The 21,926-nt window shown below is 46.0% G+C and overlaps 1 protein-coding gene across 5 annotated transcripts in view; it reads right to left on the bottom strand.

Moving 5' to 3' along the window:
• Positions 1–21,926, bottom strand: part of DDR2 (discoidin domain receptor tyrosine kinase 2) — a 164,432-nt gene that overhangs the window by 73,105 nt on the left and 69,401 nt on the right. Inside the window, exon 1 of one of the 5 annotated variants that reach the window (XM_062192644.1) lies at positions 20,962–21,638. The exons of the other annotated variants lie outside the window; for them this stretch is intronic. The gene's annotated coding sequence lies outside the window, so the exon portion shown is untranslated. Of the gene's footprint in view, positions 1–20,961; positions 21,639–21,926 lie in introns of those variants that run through there. 5 annotated transcript variants of the gene reach the window in all.

Below are 21,926 nucleotides of genomic sequence, written 5' to 3'. Positions count from 1 at the left end.
TTTTTCAAAAATAAAGATATATTTATACTCCATCCCAAAATAAGTATCCTATAGAGTAGAAAGGCTGAACCTCTGCCTGTAGCACCGGCATCCCATTTGGGTGCTAGTTTGTGTCCTGGCTACTTCACTTCCTATCCAGCTCTCTGCTATAGCCTGAGAAAGCAGTGGAAGGTGGCCCAAGTCCTTGGGCCCCGGCAGATCGTGTGGGAGAACTGGAAGAAGCTCCTGGCTCCTGGCTTCAGATAGGCCCAGCTCCGGCCATTGTGGTCATTTGGAGAGTGAACCAGAGGGTGAAAGACCCTTCTGTTTCTCCCTCTCTCTGGCTTTAACTCTACCTCTCAAATAAATAAATAAAATCTTTATTTAAAAAAGTATCTCAAAGTATAATGATAGAAGTGTTTTAAGAACAGGATAATTCATTATGAGTGAAAGATAAGTAAGGCCTGCATGAATAACGCACGGGGAGCAAAATCAATCTTTCTATCAAAACCCAAAACTTGAGACAAAAGACATCATAAACTTAGCAGCTAAGCAATAGACTAAGATAAATATTTGAAACTGTACAAGAAAATAACTTCTGGTATAGATAATCTCTATAAATAACTTTTTTAGAAGCTATTAGAAAAATGGGCCAAGTAGGTAAAAAATATCATTGGCGGAGACAATGTAATGCCAGTAGACATTTAAAAGCATCCAACCTTACTAATAATCTGAAACACAAACACTGAAGTGTTAGCTGAATCCCAACTTTACTCAGTACATTGGCAAAAGCTTTAAGTATGATTATATGAAATTTGGCAATAATGTGGGAAAATTCATATTCCCATGCTCTGACACTGGGTTATACACAGAGGAAAATTTAAATTAAAAGTGCATATGTCCTATGATCCATATATTCTACTAATTATTTACCTGAGAGAAACACTAACGTATGTGACCAGTGAGGCATGAACAAAGAAGCTGTTTGCAATATATTTTTTAAATAACAAATATTTTTATGGGATTGACATTTAACACCCCTTGGGAAGCCTGTATCCCACACCAGAGTATCTGGATTCGAGTCTTTGCTTTGCTCGCAATTCCAGATTCCTACTAATGTGCACTCTGACAATCAGCAAGTCATGGCTCAAGTAGTTCTGTCCCTTAAATGCACATGAGAGACCCGGACTGACTTCCTGGTTCCTGGCTTTGGCCTGGTCCAGACTCTGCCATTGCAGGCACTGGGGAGGAAATCAGCAGATGAGATATTTCTCTCTCTCTCTCTCTCTCTGTCTCTCTCCTCTCTTTCTCTGCCTTTCAAGTAAAACAAACAATTTTTAAAATTCTAGACAAATGTCTATAAATAGGAAAATGCTAAATATAAACTATGGTAAATTACTATCATGCAATATTACATGGTAGTAAAGAAGAATGAGTTAGAGCTACATGAAGGTACATGATTTGATGTCCACAGTATATTTATAGGCAAACAAGCAGGTTACAAATTCACATAAAACCCACTGTATATTGTTATGGATAGACACACACACACACTTACAAACACAAAAAAATATCTGAGAGGTGGTAAACCATACTGATGGCCATGTTTAATCCAGAGAGAGTTGGGAGATGGATTGCAGGTTTTGGAAGAAGAAATTGCCAAGGATGATCAAAAGGAGGTTTTAACCTTATTTGTAATGTGATGTTTTTAACAACAAAATGTGTTCCTTGTTAATGTCATATTAGCTTTTCTGACAAAAACAAAAGATTTTTCCTGGAGGCAGACTATCATAATCCCAAGGGTGCTTTCCAACCAACCATGCATGGCCGAGGGTAGGAGATGTGGAGAGGACATGTCCTATTAGACTTTAAGAATCACTGTGGCATTGAGAGATTCTCCTCATTAGTATATCTTGCATGTGAATAGTGTGGAAGCAGGAAACAGTGGAGAATTATTGCTTATATCACTCTTTTGCAGGACTTTGCACCGCGCTGGTTACTTACAAATGTGTTGAATTATTGAGCCTCACAGACTCCTCTGAAGTCAAATTACCATCCCTTTTTAATCAGATAGGAGCGTAAAGCCCTAAGTCACTTCGCCTGGTCAAAGTTGTCAGGAGATCAGTAAGTAAAAATGAAAGGCCAGGCAGATGAGACTGTGGCAGCCACCACTAGAAATGACCAGCTCCCCAGCAATGAGGAAAAAAAGCAAAACCTGGGAGGGCAAACGTCAAACAAATTATCCCTGTACTGGGATGAGTTTCAGACAGTCTCTCCGAAGCACATGTGGTTCACACTCGTATGGTCTGGGAGCAACATCCAGCCCTCGGTTCCTGTGGGAAGAGCAGCCCTCCAGAGGTGCAAATCACAAACCCAACTGCAGTGTCTTGTCTTCCTATCAAACAGAATGCACTTGACACATGACAGGTGATAGATGAGATGGACAGGTGTATACATACCTAGGCCACATCATGAGAAAGAGAAATGCCTTTATACATGTAATGGTAACAACTGCATGTATTTGGAAAAGTTGTCCCGTTTTTCTCACTCCTGTAATAACAACAGAAAGCAGGGCAGGCAGCCCCCAACAGAAAGTTCAAGTACTTCTGTTCTTCCCAAGCCTCTTAGGAGTGACTGAAACTCACATGGTACAGCTGTCTGTTTTCCAAGTCTGAACTGACAAACATTATCTTTTGCTCTGAAGCAGAACTAGAGGCATATCTCACTTTAACAAATCTCTGAACTTAACAAAGTCATAAATCATGAAATGTTTATCCACATTACAGAATAGTTCTTCGCAAAAGGATTCAGTGCTGAACAACTTTGAATAACAAATCCCACACAGTGCACTTAAAATAACATTCAGTATATGAGAATATTCTATCTACTTACCAAACTCATAAATTATTGAGTGAGCAGCCACATTACAAAATAACTCTTCACTTTACAAAAAGATCCTGCACTTGGAACTTTAGAATAGCAAATCTTTTCAGTATATTCAAAATATGATTCAATATAGCCAAATCCAACTTTATACCCAGTGTTTCAGGAACACAGCCCATGCACAAAACAGGGCATGTTTGATCTGGCAGGTGGTCATTCTTCCCACACAGTCCATCCTCCCAGGTCTCAGTGCTAGGGACAACCTGACCTTAACTTTGCTGCAGAATAAAATTCAAGATTTTCCCCATAGATCTTGACAATCAGCCTGCAACAGGTGCCAGAGAGGAGGAAGTGCTGGCCCTCCTGGAAAATCAGCCACGGCCAGTCGCCCGAGGCCTTCACCCAAACATAGATGAGTCTTTCCTGTAGGAAAAGCTAGAGCTTGAGGGGAAATGAGATAAAGGAACTTGGCCGGCGCAGCGACTCACTAGGCTAATCCTCCGCCTGCGGCGCCGGCACCCCAGGTTCTTGTCCCTGTTGGGGCACCGGATTCTGTCCCGGTTGCTCCTCTTCCAGTCCAGCTCTCTGCTGTGGCCCAGGAAGGCAGTGGAGGATGGCCCAAGTGCTTGGGTCCTGCACCTGCATGGGAGACCAGGAGGAAGCACCTGGTTCCTGGCTTCGGATCGGCGCAGCACACCGGCTGTAGCGGCCATTTGGGGGGTGAAACAACGGAAGGAAGACCTCTCTCTCTCTCTCTCTCTCTCTCTCTCTCTCACTGTCTAACTCTGCCTGTCAAAAAAAAAAAAAAGGAACTTGTGTCCAGTTGGAGCAGTACACCGTGAGTGCATGATGGTGTGTGGTACAGCAGGTACAGATCAGGATTTTGTGAGGAAAAGCAAACACACGTGTTTTAGAACCATATAGTTCATTAGGGCCATTCGCAGCACTCAAAACTTGTTTTCCTCTCTCCTGAGTCATTTTCATTTCACATTCAACAAATAGGAAGAGCAATCTTTGGAGTATTTCATACTCAGCAGACAAATATGCAGAAATGATCTTGATTTTGGCAGTAGATTGTTACCCACCCACCCTCACACAAAACAGAGCTGTCTCAAACATACACATGTTTTATCTTGATTTCTGAGGATTTGTTGAAGTCTCCCTCATTCCCAACTTTCCTCTGAACGTCCTATCCTTGCGTTTCACAAAATACAGCCAGACGGTGCTGAGCCAAAGGCCCAGAATGGCCCACGCCATTAAGTGTTGGAGCACGTAGGCTGTACCCCAGATGGCGTGGAGTGACCCACACGGATTAGGGTGTGATACAGTCACAAGCCCTGCCTCTGCCTTTATTAGAAGAGCATTTTGCTGCCCTCTACCTCAGTCTTTTCATCTATAAAATGGAGGCAACTAGAATTTGGAAAAGAGATGAAGCAAAGAAAGAGCTGATAGCTGTCCCATCCTCCCCCTCTCCTTCTAGGAAAGGGATGGGATGCTGAGGAAAGTCAATGTCACAGAAGTCATCCCCCTCCCAAAGGCAAAATGGAGTCCCAGGACATTGCCTGTGTAACATCATTCACTGATTTTCCTTTCTATATTATACACACTAGGAACGTCACATCTGATGTCTTCATGTCATTACTGGGAAGAAGACAGAGTAAAGACAAAGAGAAGGCAGAGCAATTTCCCAACACAGGGTGTGCTAGGAGCATCCCATGGCCTGCTAAGACCCTGGGCAGGGCAAACCACCTTGTTAAGCTCAAGCAATCCCTGGATCTTCATTTGGACCTTTCACCCCCACCTCTGACTTACCAAGAGCTGCAAAGTATTCTGCACATGGACAGCTTTCCTACTTGCCTCTCTTTTTCCTCCTTGTACCCCAGGCTCTTCCGTCCCCTGCAGCTTGTGCTGGTGAGCAGAGGGCTCCATCCACATTGTGGGCCCCAGGAGGTCAGCAAGAAGGGCTGTAGTCATAGAGTGTGGGAGGTGACCAAAGGAACATGCTAGTCTTCGACATCATCGAGCCACAGGAGTGAAAGCTTGAGGGGACCTGAGAGCTCATTCTTCCCAACCCTTTCTAGTGGGAAGAAAGCAGAGGGACCTCCCTGGATGCATTAGCTGGTCAGAGGCAGGCCCAGGGCTCTGGTCATCTAGTCTACACTCACTCTCTTTTCACACTGCTGCCCCTGGCCCAAACATTCAGAACCACGTGCATTGCTTTAGGAGTTGCCTATCTCAGCTAACTGGTTTTCTTTAAACCAGAGTAAAGCTACCTGGAAAATCTGAATGGTGGTTTTCAAAGGTGTCCCCAAGTTTTGTACACTCTCCCAGCGAGAACTAGCATCTCATTCCCTCTACTTGACTGTAGGTTTCACAGACTCCACCTGTAGCAAAATGAATGCAGTGAAAATGACGTCTATGAAACTTCAGAGGCTAGGTCCTAGAAGGCAGTGCACACTTTTGCCTGACTCGCTCTCTTTTGGATAGTTGCCCTGGAAACACAGCCACCATACTTGAAGGAGCCCAGGCCACCACACGGAGAAGTCCTGTGATCTGTTCTGGCCAGTAGTCCAAGCTGAGGTCCCTGAAGATAGCAAACTCAACTTTCATACTTGTGAGTGAGGACACCTCCAAGGTGACTCCTACAACTGCATGGGAGTCCCTCAACAGCTAAGCCAAGCTAAGTGACCTTGGAAGCATGAAAGATTGTAATTATAGGGACTGTTGTTATTTCAAGTCACTAAGTCTTGAGATGACTTATTGTATGGCAAATACATATATAGCTGGAACACGTTTTTTGAATAAAAAAACCTATGACTTGGCTTTTGAACATTGCCTGGCTTTTACTCAACACAAATCTATCCACTGCTTCAGAACCAAGAACGAGAATTTAGGCCAACTGGTAAACAGGACAATGGAAAAAATGGCAAGCAAGGGATACCTCTCTTTCCTTAACCTCAGAAGTGAGTCTGAAGACAAACTCACCTGCAAGGTATAAGTAAGCATAAGATGCCCTACATTTGGGGGCTCAGGGGTACACTGAAGCCCTGCTTCCTACCTCCCCAGCTGCTCCTTCTGATTCACATGGTCTGAAGCCACACTTGCTGGGCCTAAGTCCTATCTCCACCTCGTACCCACTGCGGGCACTAGAGCACACATCTGAACTTAGCCACCTACCCTTTAGTAAGGCTGTGAAGATACATGCACACAAATGCCTGGCTCATAAATGTTACTTCTTATTTGTATTTCTGTGTACTTTTACTGTGTAGGCATTGTCTCCTCAGTAAGTTTGCCAGCTACAGGCCAAAAAAAAATGCCTTTCACTGCCATAAGTTAATTTTCATATCACTCAATATCTGCTCAAAGGTAACCTGTAGGTTGTCTGAGGGATTATTTCAATGGTAAGAAACTAAGCAAGAACAACAATACAGACTCCTTGCCTTGGACCAGCAAACTAAGCTTTGCTGGGTGCATCCTATGAGTGGTGCTGCCTCTGGGGAAAATGGTCTGGGTTTTGGCAGTCATGAAAGGCTCCTGTGCTTAACCGTGAACCAACCCAGCAAAAGTCAATCCAGGACAGAAGAGAACTGGGCGGTGGCCACACTTGTGGGGACAGCAATGTGATCTCGCTGCCTGATCCAGGGCTGTTCTCTGGGCGTATGAGAGTGCACACACCCCTACCATCTTCCAATCCAGCCGCCCAAAGCCACAGGGGCCAAGAGCTTGTTTGGGCTGTGCCTTCTCCATCAGAACCGCCCTGCTCTCGGGGTCTATGGCCAGGCTGCTTCCTAAGGATACATGAATCCTGGGGCTGCAACATGGACTCGAAGCATCCCCAAGATGACGAAATAAAATCTCACCCTGCCATGGGAAACACTCTTGAACCCAGAAGAGAGTATATATGTGAAGCCAAGGAAGCCTGCTTCCTGACCCTCCTGGAACCCAAATCCCCCAGGCACCAGCCAGGGTCTGTCTTCTGTCAGACCATTAATCTAAGTGTCCTTCCTGTAAGGTAGTCAGGACCCAGGTATCAGGGCAAGCCCAGGTGCTTCTGCTACCAAGAGATAACAGAGCTCCCATCTTCTCTGAAACTATTGGCTGAAGGAGGCAACTCTTCAGCCCTTAAGCCTTCACAACCGTATTCTGTAGCCATCACTTCGGAAAAGTTAGAGGTCAGGCACTTCCAAAACAACCAAATGCCACAGTCTCTGAGGTCAGCAACACTTTCCTGTAGATCTAGAAAGTGTTTTAAAGTAGAACACAGTGCCACTGTTAAAATTAAATGAGATGTTGTATACAAAGGATCTGTGGCGTAGTTCCTGTTAGATGGTATTTATTCGCATCTGATTACAGGTTGAGTAATCCTTATCGGAGATGCTTGAGACCGGAAGTGTCTGGGATTTGGGGATTTTTTCCTAGTTGGGGATATTTATATGTACACAATGAGACATCTTGGAGATGGGACCCAAGTCTAAGCTTGAGATTCATTCATGTTATACATATACCTGGTATACATAGCGTCAGCATGATTTTATACAATGTTTTTAATAATTTTGTACGTAAAACAGTTTTGTGGTGTGGAATTTTCCACTTGTGGCATTACGCTGGCCCTTCAAAAATGTCTTATTTGGAGCATTTTGGATTTGGGATTTTAGGATTAGGGAGACTCAACCTGTGTTAATAGTGGTATTATTAATGGAATGGTGCATAGGAAAGAAATAAAGATCATAAATCAAGGTGGTAATTATATATTGGGCCTCTGTTGTGAGCCCAGAACAGGTTGAGTCACCTGGGAGCAATACAACGAAAATAGTGTGAGTGTTTGTCCTTGTCAGGAGGAGATTTACGTGCCTGGCATATGTAAACACGTAGAATAACAAAGAAGACAGTGGTGGAGCAAGTTGATGCCAGGCCACGCTGCAAAGATGACACAACAGAGCCAGAGCTATATACATGAGCCGGGATCAATAGAGGACTTTAAGAGCCATCATGAAGTGAAACTATAAAAAGAACAAATTGTGGAAGTTGCAAAGTTTCAACATCCTGGCCAATAAAAGAGGTAAAAGGCTCAAGAAGGTGAGAGGGAGGGAGGGAGAGGGAGAGGGAGAGAGAGAGGGGGAGAGGGGGAGGGGGAGGGGAAGAGGTAAAGAGGGAGAGGGGGAGAGGGAGAGGGAAAGAGGGAGAGGGAGAGGGGGAGAGGGAGAGGGAAAGAGGGAGAGGGAGAGGAGGAGAGGGAGAGGAGGAGAGGAAAGGGAGAGGGAGAGGAGGAGAGGAGAGGGAGAGGAGAAGAGGGAGAGGGAGAGGAGCAGAGGAGAGGGAGAGAGGAGAGGGAGAGGGAGAGGAGGAGAGGGAGAGGAGGAGAGGGAGAGGAGGAGAGGAGAGGGAGAGGAGAAGAGGGAGAGGGAGAGGAGCAGAGGAGAGGGAGAAGAGGAGAGGAGAGGGAGAGGAGGAGAGAGAGAGGGAGAGGGAGAGGAAGAAGAGGAGAGGGGGAGGAGGAGAGGGAGAGGGAGAGGGGAGAGGGAGAGGAGGAGAGGGGGAGGAGGAGAGGGAGAGGGAGAGGGGAGAGGGAGAGGAGGAGAGGGGGAGGAGGAGAGGGAGAGGAAGAGAGAGAGAGGAGGAGAGGGAAAGGGGGAGAGGAGGAGAGGGAGAGGGAGAAGAGGAGAGGGAGAGGAGAAGAGGGGGAGGAGGAGAGGGAGAGGAGGAGAGGGAGAGGGAGAGGGGAGAGGGAGAGGAGGAGAGGGGGAGGAGGAGAGGGAGAGGGAGAAGAGGAGAGGGAGAGGAGAAGAGGGGGAGGAGGAGAGGGAGAGGAGGAGAGGGAGAGGGAGAGGGGAGAGGGAGAGGAGGAGAGGGGGAGGAGGAGAGGGAGAGGGAGAAGAGGAGAGGGAGAGGAGAAGAGGGGGAGGAGGAGAGGGAGAGGAGGAGAGGGAGAGGGAGAGGGGAGAGTGTTGAATTCTGAACTAACCAGCTGGGGCCGGCGCCGTGGCTCACTTGGTTAATCTTCTGCCTGTGGCGCCGGCATCCCATATGGGCGCTGGGTTCTAGTCCCGGTTGCTCCTCTTCCAGTCTAGCTCTCTGCTGTGGCCCGGGAGTGCAATGGAGGATGCCCAGGTCCTTGGGCCCTGCACCCGCATGGGAGACCAGGAGGAAGCGCCTGGCTCCTGGCTTCGGATCGGCGTAGCATGCTGGCCGTAGAGGCCATTTGGGGGGTGAACCAACAGAAGGAAGACCTTTCTCTCTGTCTCTCTCTCTCTCACTGTCTAACTCTGCCTGTCGAAATAAATAAATAAATAAATAAATAAATAAATAAATAAATAAATAAAAGAACTAACCAGCTTATTCTCCATTCCTCTTAGCTATGACACCTGTAGACCTTCTCAAGGACCCAGGAAGCCTTCTAAGGCTCAAAAGTCTTAGCACAATCAAGCAGTATAAGAACACAGAGCAGAGATTCTACATTCAATATGCCCATTTCCCCCAGACTCTAGGTAGAGCAGGGCAAAGTCAAAGAGGATGTGTCATGTGCCTATTGTCCTGAGGACACAGACATGAGCACTGAAGACTCACTAGCCCTGCTCCTTGGAGGGCTACGGCCAAGGAGTCCTGCCCGAATCCCAGAGTCCTGACAGCCTCACCGAGCAGCTGAGTTAGGATCAGGTGTTGGGGATTCCTTTCCTGATCCCTACTCCTTCTTGCAAACAAGTTCCTCCTTCACACCTGTAAGCTTCTGCAGGCCTGGCCAAAATAGGAACATCACTGACCACGGGAAATTCAGCCTCTAACTCTTTCCATTTCGTGCTCCCTTCAAGCTGCTGGCAAGCATTCCCTCTGCTGTTACTTCAATTGGCAGCCTCTGAACCAAGCAAGGCTGAAAACGTCACTTTGTGTAAGGTGGTTGAGCATCTGCAGCCTCCATCTCCAATCAGAGAGCTTCCTCTGAGTCAACAGTGCCTGGCGCTTAGCCTTCATGGGTAAAGGGCCCCCCTCTCTCCAGCCTGCCAGGCCCATTCCTCCCCACTTCCTAGCCTAGTGCACAGATGCCACATCGCCAAGGGCTGAGCGTGAGACCAAGGGCCTGCCCGTGCTGGCCGCAGAGGCCTCTCAGACTCAGTCTCTGAATGCTATTGTCCTGGCTGGATCTCCTATCAGCTCCACCTCTCCTGCACAGACTCACACTGACCAGCTCCCTTGGACGAGAGCTCACAGCTTTGGATTCACCCGTTTTCAGCAGGTTAATCCATGTTTCCTTCTAACTCTTCTTCTGAGCTCTTTTCTGCGGCATCCCATTCTATGTGGGGGCTCAGACTATTGCTTTGGGGCCTTAAATGTATGTCAATGCTAGGATTGTTTGTGGTTATGTCTGTATCCAGGTCCACCTCCCAGATGAGGCTGCGAGCTCCTGGAGGTAGAGACTGGTCATGGTCTGCTGTAGGCAGGGCACATAGTGACTGGATGGCCACAGGGGTTGGCAGTGCCACGAATGGCTGCTGGCCCGTTATTCTCACTGCAGAGATTGGAGAAGATGGGGTTGGCCGATTTTTTTCTCTTAGGCCCCTGCTTCCTCCAAAGCATTTCTTCCAGGTCATCATACTCTGTCTCCTCTCTTGCCTGACCTGTTGCATCTATGTCCTGTGACTCAGCAGGTAACCACACAATGACTCACGTGGCTTGCTAATGGTGCTGGTGTATGCGTGTAAAAACCTTGGCTCCTCAATAAGACTATAAGCATATGGTGGGCACAGATGTTTGGCATCTCTCAGGGCTTACGAGATTAATGAGAACTAGCTATGGAGCACTAATTGTACAGTGGGGACAGCTAGGTCTTCCACGACTTTTCCTCATTTGGTTCAGAGCCTCAGAAGGATCTTGAACAAGAGAGGAGAGCAGAAGTGGCAGTTCACCAGCAGACAGGACATCTGCCCCTGGGCCTGAGTGCCAGTCCCAGCTCTGCCTAAACAGCCATTGTAGCCCCTGAATGGGCTCAGCTCTCTCTCCCTCTAAACAAGGCCCTGGGCCTCTGAACTCCATAGCCATGGTTCCCAGTGCTGGCCCTGGCTGATCATGGCGGGCGGAGCTCCCACCTCCAGGCCAGGCATATACTGTATTACAGTAACGAGAGTCTTGGCTGCTTTCAACATCACAAAACAAAACCAGGGGCAGCCTGGGTTCACCGTTGTTCTGCATCCAGACCACAGAGGAGAAGCACAGCCAGACCCAGGCGAGAGCAGAGATGGCGAGAGAAGGCCACACAGTCCCTTTCAGGAACCCACTGGAAATGAAAATGACCAATGGCAGGGGCTCCTAAGAGCCAGTCAGCAGGCGAGCCCACAGGGTCACCCTGGGACAGAGAAGCCCTGGCTGGCGTCAGAATGGACATCTGGGTCCTGGATCCACCAGAGAGGAGCTGGTGCCAAGCCTGAGGCTGAAGGAACCGCGGCCTCTCACCTCTGGGAGGACCAGAAGAGTCCAGCCAAAGGTCTGCACAGACACAAGACAGAAATCTCCCTCTGGGTCCTGGGAGGCGTCGGCAAAGCAGAATAACAAGTATTCAGCAGAAGAGGAGGAGCAGGCGAGCACGTGGGAGGCACTGGTGCCGGCTACTTTCTCTCTCAGTGCTTCCCCAAAAGCCAAAGGCAAATCCTACGTTGAGAACTCCCTGAAGCAAGAACTAGACCATCCAGCTCACCACAAAGAACCCTCCGTCAGCTGTGTGCTGTAAAATGGTCCATGACGGTTCAGAGACCTAGCAGAGTGCTGTAGACCAAACGTTCACGTTCCCATAAAATCCGTACGTTGAAACCCTAGCCTCTGTTGGGATGGTGTTAGGTAGGGGGCCTCTGAGAAGTCACAGACCATGAGAGTGGAGCTCTCTCTTAGTCCCCTTGTGAAAGAGACTCCAGAGGGACTCCAGAGGTCCCTTGCCCCTCCCACTGGGTCAGAATGTGGAGGGAAGACACCACCTATAAAACAGTAAGAAGCACCAGGCACCAAATCTGCTGGCACCCTGGTCTTACACTTTCCAATCTCTAGAAACATAAGAAACAAATTTTTGTTGTTCATACACCATGCAGTTTATGGTATTTTGTTAAAGTAGCCCAAATGGACTAAGACTGTGTTATTTGATGCTGGTCTGTGTCAATTCAGGGTCAAGGGCATGACCCCCAACACAAGCAACGGCTAAGGCTCACACGTATATGCCCATGCTGCAAACATGGCTGTTTCTCTCCTTGTCACTCTCCGGCTTTTTGATCCTACTGCTCTAGAGCATCCTCTGTGATGAGGAAATACAACAGGCATTTATCTAGGATGGGTAGGGTTAGGAGCAGGAAGATGCTCTTTCAGCACTATGCCTGCCCCATGCCCTGACCCCACAACGGGTGGCACCTCCTCCAGAATTGGAAATTAATTGGTGATTCGCTAATAACTTTGGTTTATCAGCACAGATACCTGGCAACTCTTCCCTAAGCTTTAGGTTCTTTGCAGGATAAGCCTTCTCAATACCCAGTCAAGTTAGTTTAAGGAAACTTGAACATCTAAAACCAAATGAAGAATTGAGCTCTTTCTTCCAGGATCCTGCTCAGCACTGACTATAAGCATGCGCAGAGGGCAACACAGCATGCCACGAATCCCATGGAGATCCTGGCATGCTCACAGAGTTAAAGCCAGGCTTAGGAAAGACAGAGAGACTTGGGAAAAGGCTTGGGTTGAGTGGAAGGAGGAAGCTACTGCAGAATCATTCGCTATGAAAAAACAGAATCTGGAATACATGCATAAAAGAAGAGTCTGGCACCATGTCACTGAGTCAGCTTTGTGAGGCTCCTGGCATACTGCCAGGCCTGAACTTTGACTTGACACTCCCCAAATGTAGGTCCAGGACCTCTCTTCATCACCACTGAATCCCTACCCCCTATCACAGTGCCTGCCACAGAACAGGCAACCAGAAAATAGTTGCATAGTAGGTTGTATAGTAGGTGCTCAATGAATTTTTGTTTGCTTTTTTGCATTCTTACTCATTTCTGTCTTGGGAACTAAGCTGATTATAGGTTTGCAGCCTGCGTGCTGCACACGACTGGTCCTGCATGGACAATACTGTTCTGGGGTGCACCTGCTTCTTATTTTCCATCTGGGCTCCTTTCCCCCTCTCCCAGTGAGAACCACAACATCACAGCAGGGACTCTAAAATCTTCCCTTCTCTGAACTCTTCATTGATGATGATTACGTTCAGTTGGACTGGAAGTTAATTTTTTCCATATGGTTCTGTCTTATCTCTCTTTTTATCTCATTTATACAGTGCCAACTGTACTTATTTCATTAGAAACTCTCTGAGATCAGGAGTTAGGATATATATCCTTTGTAGGCACCAAGGCTCCTTATACAGTGATTTGTAGATTTCTGAACAAACTGTACAGACACTATCTCCCCACTTATGATGTCCCTAATTATACTTTATGCCTCATTATTCAGTCCAACATTTTTCCCTCAAATATCTTCCCAACTTTCAAAAGAAAAAATAATTGCCTTAAGTAGTTGTTAACCAGCATTTATTGAGAACTTATTACATATCACCAGACCATGACCTAGGTGAGGAAGAAGGGGAAAAATGCGCACACACACACACACGCAGATGGAAGATCAGAAATGCCATAGTTTAAGTCTTTCTCCACAAAAGCCAAAGGTGTCAGCTAACTGAGGGGTTTAGTGGAAGCAGTATCTGACCAGCTTCTCAATTAATGGTGTAAATGCAGAGGAGCCAAATATTCTCCCTGAGATTCTGATTTTTAATCTGTCAAACAAAGAGGAGGACTTGGAAAGACACACTCTCCCTCTCTGACATTGTGTTCCTTTCTGGACAATGTGCAGGACCAAATGTTATGTGACTAAGTCATACAGTAGAGAAGAACTGAAATAGTGAGGAGGTACTATCCAAACTGCATGGAGAAGCCAGCTGCTCCCAAGTCCACAGCAATAGACCACATACTCAGAGACTCTAGCAATGACAGACATCCAATGGATGCTGACTCAGAGTAACACAAATGAATCTATATAGGTAGACAATATCCCCACAAAACAAGACTGAAAACTCTAAGACATTGTCGGGGCCAGTGGCCCTGGCCCGACATGAGATGCAGCAGGCTGAGGCTGTCCCTTATCTAATCCTGTTTCCAAGACTTTTCGTCCCATATTCCTGCAGGCAGGATGTGACTTCTGATGAAGGTATATGATGTTCTTTGCTCTATCAGCAGAGCTTGTACCCTGATCTTTGCTACCTTGTAAACTTGTTTCGTTCCTGTGCTATGCATGATTGTACACAATGAATGTTATCTGTATGGGGCCTGGGGTATATATCCTTGTGTTTCTTGGTGCTCGTGGCTGGAGACTGAAGGGTTTCCTTAGGGAGACTGCCTCCAGTCCCTCATCGCCGGGCCCCCTACTTTGGCTTGGAACGCGATGAGGCAATAAACGTGGTGATGAATTGACTGAGTGCTGCGTGTCTCCATGTGGTTTGTCGGGTGGCCTCCGACAAGACATGACATTGTTTCTGGTTTTCCCAAACTCACTGCTTCCAAGGGCTGTGAGTATAAGCAGCTTACATAGTAAGTGTAAGCTAGAAAGCAAAGGGTCTAAAGACTTTCTCTTTTTCTTCATGAGAAAAGTTAAGCTTTTTCTCTAAGGGGAATGGAAGAAGTAATGCAGGAAGAAAAGGAGAATGACAATAATTGCAAAGAGCAAAGATGAGAATGGGATTCAACAGTTGATGTACAATAGTGCAATGTGATGAGAAGGTTGGCAAGAAAAATACAATGAAGTAGACAAAGAGAAGAAGGCAGAACTGTACAACTGGGACTAATAAGAAGATTGAGGCTTTTCTCAAAGAGGATTAATTGGACTTTATGTCACAAAAGCTATTCCTCCAGGGCCAGACAGTATAAGCAGGTTAATACAACCCCAGTGGGAAGAGACAGTGGTGATAGAGACTCCCTACCAAGACCTTACAATGAATGTTCCAAGTGCAAAAAAGAAGACGGTACATGACAGTCTCCAAATATGTGACAGTGTCCCTGCAGTAGAGGAACTCAGATCATACAACAGAGATCCAAAGTCAGAACTAAGGACATCACAGAGAAGCAGATTTCAACCAAAAATGAGGAGAAACATCCAAAAAATTGGAGTCTTCCAAAACCGGGGTATGCTTCTTTGTGAAGGAATAACCTTCCCATTGCCGTAAGTGTTGAAGTATAAAGAGGCTGGAAAACCATCTCACTCAGGAAACTCTAGGGAGAAGGCTACTCTCTGCAAGATCCTGGGCCGCAAGCCCTCGAAACCCCCTTCCAATTTTAACAACCTATGGACCTGCCCCTCAGAGTACACAACTAGGGTAACCTGATGCCAGACTGACTGAAGACAGTTGCTGCTGTGGAGCTGAAAGGGAGAGAGAGAAAGAAATACAGATAACTAGATCTGAATCTTTATACAACAAATAGCTGATGGTTAAGTCATTCAGTTGGTTGACATGGACACACTCTCACTTGCTTATACCACATATGAAGGGTCTCCAAAAAGTTCACAGTACAGGGATAGTGTGGTTACTGGCGCCATAAACTAGAGTGCCAATTTGTTGGGTCAACAACAGGAGTCACAGTGCGCTTGCTCCTCATGTGGGATCTCTGTCCTTAATGTGCTATACATTGTGATTTAATGCTATAACTAGTACTCAAACAGTATGTTTCACTTTGTGTTTCTGTGTGGGTGCAAACTGTTGAAATCTTTACTTAATATATGCTAAATTGATCTTCTGTATATAAAGAGAATTGAAAATGAATCTTGATGTGGATGGAAGGGGAGAGGGAGCGGAAAAGGGGAGGGTTGCGGGTGGGAGGGAAGTTACGGGGCGGGGAGCCATTGTAATCCATAAGCTGTACTTTGGAAATTTATATTCATTAAATAAAAGTTAAAAAAAAAAAGCTATGCATGGATTTCAGAAATTTTTGTACTAAAATAAACTTAACTTTCAATTCCATTTCCACCAGCTTTTAAAAATTTCATTTATATTTTTAAATTTTATGCTATGCTTTTAAATTTCATTTTAGTTTCAACCAAACCATTAAAAAGCTACATTTTTATGAGGTATCATGCAATTTTCCTATATATTCCATGAAATTTTTGAGGTCTTCTCATATACATGAAAATACCAGTGGGTCATTGTTACTTCCTACCTTCTCTATATGCTATGGGACCCAGATTCTGTGGCAAAACTGGGATATCAGGTTGTGCTCTGCTGTACCTAAAATGTTTAAAGCAAGTTTGAACTTCAGCCAAAAGTGACAGCCAGAGGAAAAATTTGATTACTTTCCCAAGAAAATATGGTCAACCTATTGCATACTACTCAATGGTTATAAAGAATAATTAGACCTACTGTGGTCAGTTAAAAAATCCCAACTGCTCATGTGTTTTCATCTACAAACATAATTGGTAAATTATCTCTGTTCTTTTCAGTTCCTCTCCCCAGATCCTAAATTATTTACCAGGGTCTTGAATACCATTGAAACATAAACCAAGACTGCTCAGTGTTTCTCTTATTTCATTCCACTGTAGCTTATGTGGAACACAGAATATGGTGGGGGCAGGGGGACCGTTGATTTAACTACAAATCATAAGCTTCCTTTTCTGTCCTTATCAGTATCCATAAGCAATTTGAGGACATGAATGATGTCCTGTTCCCTGAGTGCCCAAGAAATGGTTAATGACTCTGAGTGGCCCTTCACAGAGTCATCTCAACACTATCTCCTCCAATGACTTACCCTGGCCCTAAATCCCAATAATAGAATCATGATGACCACTATTTAGAATTCTGGCCAGGACGTGCATTTTAACATGTTTTGTAAAAGAATGACCCAATCCCAGGAGCATGCTTCTACGCATCTACAGCAGGGATATCAGTCTGAGCTCCACTGTCGCTAAATTATTTAAAGCAACATTGAATTTCAGCCAAAAGTGAGTTCTGGACAGCAAAATGGATTGTTCTTCCAAGAAAATACAGCCAACCTCCTTTATATCATTTAATAGTTAAAAAGAATAATTAGACTGATTGTGGTCAGTTATCTATACAGCATGTATACTAGGAATCCAAAGATAAATCAGGTGATAAAAATTCTGACAATTAAGGCAGGTGTTTGGCACAAAGATGGGTGCCTGCATCCCATATCAGAGTACCTGATTACCTGATTCAAGTCCCAGCTCCTTCGCTCCCAATTCAGCTTCCTGCTAATGTGCGCCACATGAGGGCAGCAGTTGATGGCTCAGTGCTTGAGCCCCTGCTGCCTATGTGGGAGACCTGAACGGAGTTTCTGGTCCCCGGCTTTGACCTGGCCAGGCCCCAGGTGTTGTGGGCATTTGGGAAGTGAAATGAAGCAGATGGAAGATCTCTGCCCATCTCTGTTTCTTACTCTCTCTCTCTCTCTCTCTGCCTTTCAAACAAAATTAAAATCATTTTAATTAAAAAATATGAATCAGGGCTAGTGCTATGGCAAAGAGGGTAAAGCCACTGCTTGCAGTATGGGCATCCCATATGGTCACCAGTTCAAATCCCAGCTGCTCCACTTCCAATCCAGCTCCCTGCTAATGTGCCTAGGAAAGTAGCAGAAGATGGCCCAAGTGCTTGGGCCCCTGCACCCATGTGGGAGACCCAGGGGAGCTCCTGGATCCTGGCTTCGGAACTGCCCAGCTCCAGGCATTGCAGCTATTTGGAGAGTGAACCAGCGGATGGAAGATATCTCTTTTTCTCTCTTTCTCTCTCTTTCTTTCTCTCTCTCTCTCTCTTTCAAAAAAATAAATCTTTTTTAAAAAGGAGCATATTAAAAGTGACAGAAGACAGTGTTGCTAACAGTAGCCAAGATATTGTTGCTGAACACTGAGTGAAGGGTGGGCTAAAGCTGAAAACAGAAAATAAATTATTAGATCTTGCAATGCTAAATGCAAGAAATTTGGTGAGTAATAGGCTCAGGGCAGAGTTATGGTAACTACAAATGTGCCAGATGCCCCCTTCACATGATTCATGCTTATTTAAAGTTGACAATTGTTCAAAAACAGAGTTGGACATGCTTATGGTTACAAAGAGGCATGTGTGGTTATCACTCCTAACTCACTGAGCCACATCCCAACTGATATCATAGGATGAGTGGGAATAGAAACTAATTAGCAAAAATAACTCCTTGATCTGCAAATCCAAACATCTTGGCATTTATGGCTAAGAATTTTACCATATAACAATGGCTTTTTTTTTAAGACTTATATATTTATTTGAAAGTCAGAGTTACAGAGAGAGAAGGAGAGAGAGAGAGAGAGAGAGAGAGAGAGAGAGAGATCTCCATCCACTGTTTCACTCCCCAGATGGCTGCAATAAGAACCAGGAGCTTCTTCCAGGTCTCCCACATGGGTTCAGGGACACAAGCACTTGGGCCAACTTCCACTGCTTGCCAGACACATTAGCAGGGAGCTGGATCATAAGTAGAACAGCTGAGACATGAACCAGTGTCCATATGAAATACTGGCATCACAAGTAAAGACTTAACTGGCCATAATGCTGGCCCCAACTGGCTCTTATTTTTATACCTGTGAGTGATGAAACTAAAACACTTGGACAAAACATCGATGGCATTTATAGAAATGAGTGATTCTTATACAAATGAAGTCAACATGAACTTAAAAAATGTTGAATGCATTGAAAATACTCTATATTTTGCTTTTATTTTCTCATGTTTTGATTGGATCAAACAAAAAAAAAAAAAATGAGAGAAAGAGGCAATAACAGTTCCCCACCATCAGCTGGAAGCTTTGTAGGAAACAGAGCACATAAGCACAGATGGCCTCAAACTCTTCTCCAGTCACACTCCATGCTCTTCGAAAGCAATGTTCATAAGAACAAGCAATCAAAGTCAGAACATCTACTGGTGCTGGCTTTTTGTGGAAACTATGGTCTTCCAGTGCAAGACAGGGCAAATGCTCTTTCTTAACCATGTGAGTTCGGGGGGCAGGAGCTGTGACCAGAGATAATGCAGAAATGGAAAACTGAAATATATAAACAAATGCAAGTGATATCAACATAGATCCTATAAAGGCAAATAGTAGCTCATTTTGGCCTTGCGAGGACAAGGTTTAGAATTATAATGCCCACTCCCCAAACCCAGCATTGTGCAGCTGGTTAAACCTCTGCCTGTGATGCCTGCATTCCATAGGAGCACTGGTTCAGTCCAAGATGCTCCACTTACAATCCAGCTCCCTGCTAATGCACCTGAGAAAAGCTGCAGAAGATGGCCCAAGTATCTGGGCCCCTGCAACCCATCTGGGAGACTTGGATGGAATTCCAGGTTCCTGGCTTCAGCTTGGCTCAGTTCTGGAGACTGCGGCTATCTGGGGAGTGAATCAGAGGATGAAAGATATCCCTCCCTTCTCCTCTCCTCTCCTCGCCTCGCCTCGACTCGCCTCTCCCCCTCCCCCATAACTCTCCTCCTGCTTCTCCCCCTCCCTCTTCTTCTTTCTCTCTGTAACTCTGGTTTTCAAAAAAAATAATTTTTTTAAACAAACCATAATGGGAATGAGATGTTTTGATTCAACTCAGCAAACAGTTCTGAGAAGGCATTGAGAGAGTAAATGTTTCTTGTCAGTTCTCAAAGCCTGCTTGTCCTGCCCCCAGGTTCCCAGGAGTCATGGAACCCCCAGGTAAGTTAGCAGGCTCTGCTAGCCTTCTCCTGTGTGTCCTGCTGTGGCAACCTCCTATTGTGAACAATCCTGGTTAAATAAAGAGATGGGGGTCTCAGAGGATATTCTCTTAACAAAAAAACTCCAGAAGAATTCCAGAACCTAAAACCCTCACTCTAGGATTCAAAGAGAGTAAATTCAACCTTGAGAAATCTAGTGATCTCCCCTGTTTTCCCTCTGAAAACCCAGGACAGCTTTTGCTATTGGAAACATTCCTGAAAGGACCCTCCCCGGCCCTGAAGCAGCTCGAGCCACGTGCATCCACACACAGCACGAGCTGGGCGGAAGCGGGCAGGGGATGACCCAACCTTAGCAATTCGGCTGCATCCCAACCCGATTTCATATGGGAACACTTCCTCACTACTCTCTTGAAAAATATTCACCAAGGCACATCAGGAAGTGAAATTAAAGGAGCAGGGAAGTTAAATTACATATATTCTCTGCAACAGGCGAGCCTAGAGTGGCAGCAGGATCAGGTACATGGAATGAGCAGAGAGCATGCCTCCCCTGATGATGTGACCAACTTCAACCCGGCTAGCACAAGGGGTTCATCCAGCCTGCTGAGCACAGCAGCTCCCTGGACAGATCTCAGAACCGAATCCCTCAACTGCTCTGCTTGGCCTCAGTAACCCATCCAGCTTGGCCAGTGGGCTGACCTCTGTCCCTTCTCATCTTTGCCACCTTCTCAGTTTTCCCCTCGATCAGCCCCCGTGCTGAGTTTCATCAGCCAGGTGTCCTACCAAGACATCTCTAATTCACATAAACAAAACAAGTAAATATTAGTGACCAACAACTTAGCAGATTCTATCCTCAGTCACACAGTGGCTCTCTCTCATTGTCAGCTACTGTTACTGTTAGCAACTATGTCATCTGTCCATTGGCAGCTACTGTCAGTGTTATCAACTATAAATCCTAGGGGGTTAGAAAGGGATGACTCCAGCCCATCCAATCCTACAGTCACTCCTTCAACAACCCCAGCAAGCATTCCGGCTCAGTGGAACCAGAATGTTTGCCTTTAGACAGCAGCACTGACCTTCATTAGCAGTCTGGTTTTCAGCAAATGACTTAGTTTTCCCATCTAAAAAATGGGATCTAAGTAACAGTACTTGCCATGAGCTCCAGGCTGAGGAGTAAATGAGTTAATACTCAGAACAGCATTTGGCATTAAATCTTAGCTATTATTGTTACAACTGGAGTGATTTAAATAACTGGAGTTAGTCTCATTTGATGGTAAATACATTATGACTATCCTTAGGACGGGGCTACGGCACATACATCTTGAATAATCACGACATTACAACGCCTTGGCAGCAAAGATAAACACTAAAAACAAACAAAAAGCCTTACCTCCTTTTCACTAATAAGAAGCAGTCCAGGTTAGCCTGCAAAGTTGTCAGTTTCAGTCTCCTGCCGGAACATCTTTCTCCAAGTCTGTCTAATCCTACATCTGCTCTAAACTTCTTGGGACACTTCAGTTTTCAGCAAGTGACTTTGTGAAACTCCGCAGTTCAATGTTTCCTTGCCAAGGAGATCTCATGAGCTGGATTTTATGACCTACCCAACAGACCTTCTTGGCTCCAATACTTGGGCTGCTCTGTGTCTTCCTGGGGGTGGGGGGAAGGGCTTGGTTCTGTTTAAAAACCTGCCCACAATTCCATCTCTTCTAAGACACACACAGACTAGCCACGATTCTTATCTGTGACTTGTATAAATTTCAATCAAACAAATAAACAGAGTTGCGCATAAATACGTTCTTGCACATCTCTACTGAGCTCTCCCCATAAGAACCTAATCAGACCCAAGATGCTCTGCCCACCCCCAACCCCCACCCAGATGATGACGAGGAATTCAGCCAAAGGAGGCAAGAAGGCACAAGGAGAGGGCTCTGCCTAGGCCCCCCGTACTCTGGAAATCTGCAGAGAAGGGACGCTGGACGCTAAGGACAGGGACCCAGGCCCAGGAACGATGTGAATTCTGGGGCCTCACTGGGTAGAGAGAACCAGCCGGGAAGAAGGCTGTGAGGCATATGGCTGCCTCCTGATCGCAGCAGGAAGAGGGGGCAGGCAGCAAGGGTGTGGGCGGGAGGTGGGGGGAACGGGGCCTCTCTTAATAAGGCAGCGGTTTGGGCCCCGACCAGAAGGGTGTAGCTGTCAGTTTCATTTGGAGCTGGGGATTGGTGAGGTGCTCATCCGGCAATGGCCTCCACCCAGTGCGCATCCAATCAGCGCTGTTTTTCAAAGCCTCGTCCAGCTTTGGCCAAGGAGACAGCGATTACAGCCAGGGGCTCGGTCTGAAGCCTGCCGGAGCCTAGA

Source organism: Lepus europaeus, chromosome 5 (assembly GCF_033115175.1).
Source record: "Lepus europaeus isolate LE1 chromosome 5, mLepTim1.pri, whole genome shotgun sequence".
NCBI lineage: Eukaryota > Metazoa > Chordata > Mammalia > Lagomorpha > Leporidae > Lepus > Lepus europaeus.
This window is presented reverse-complemented; position numbering and strand designations above follow the sequence as displayed.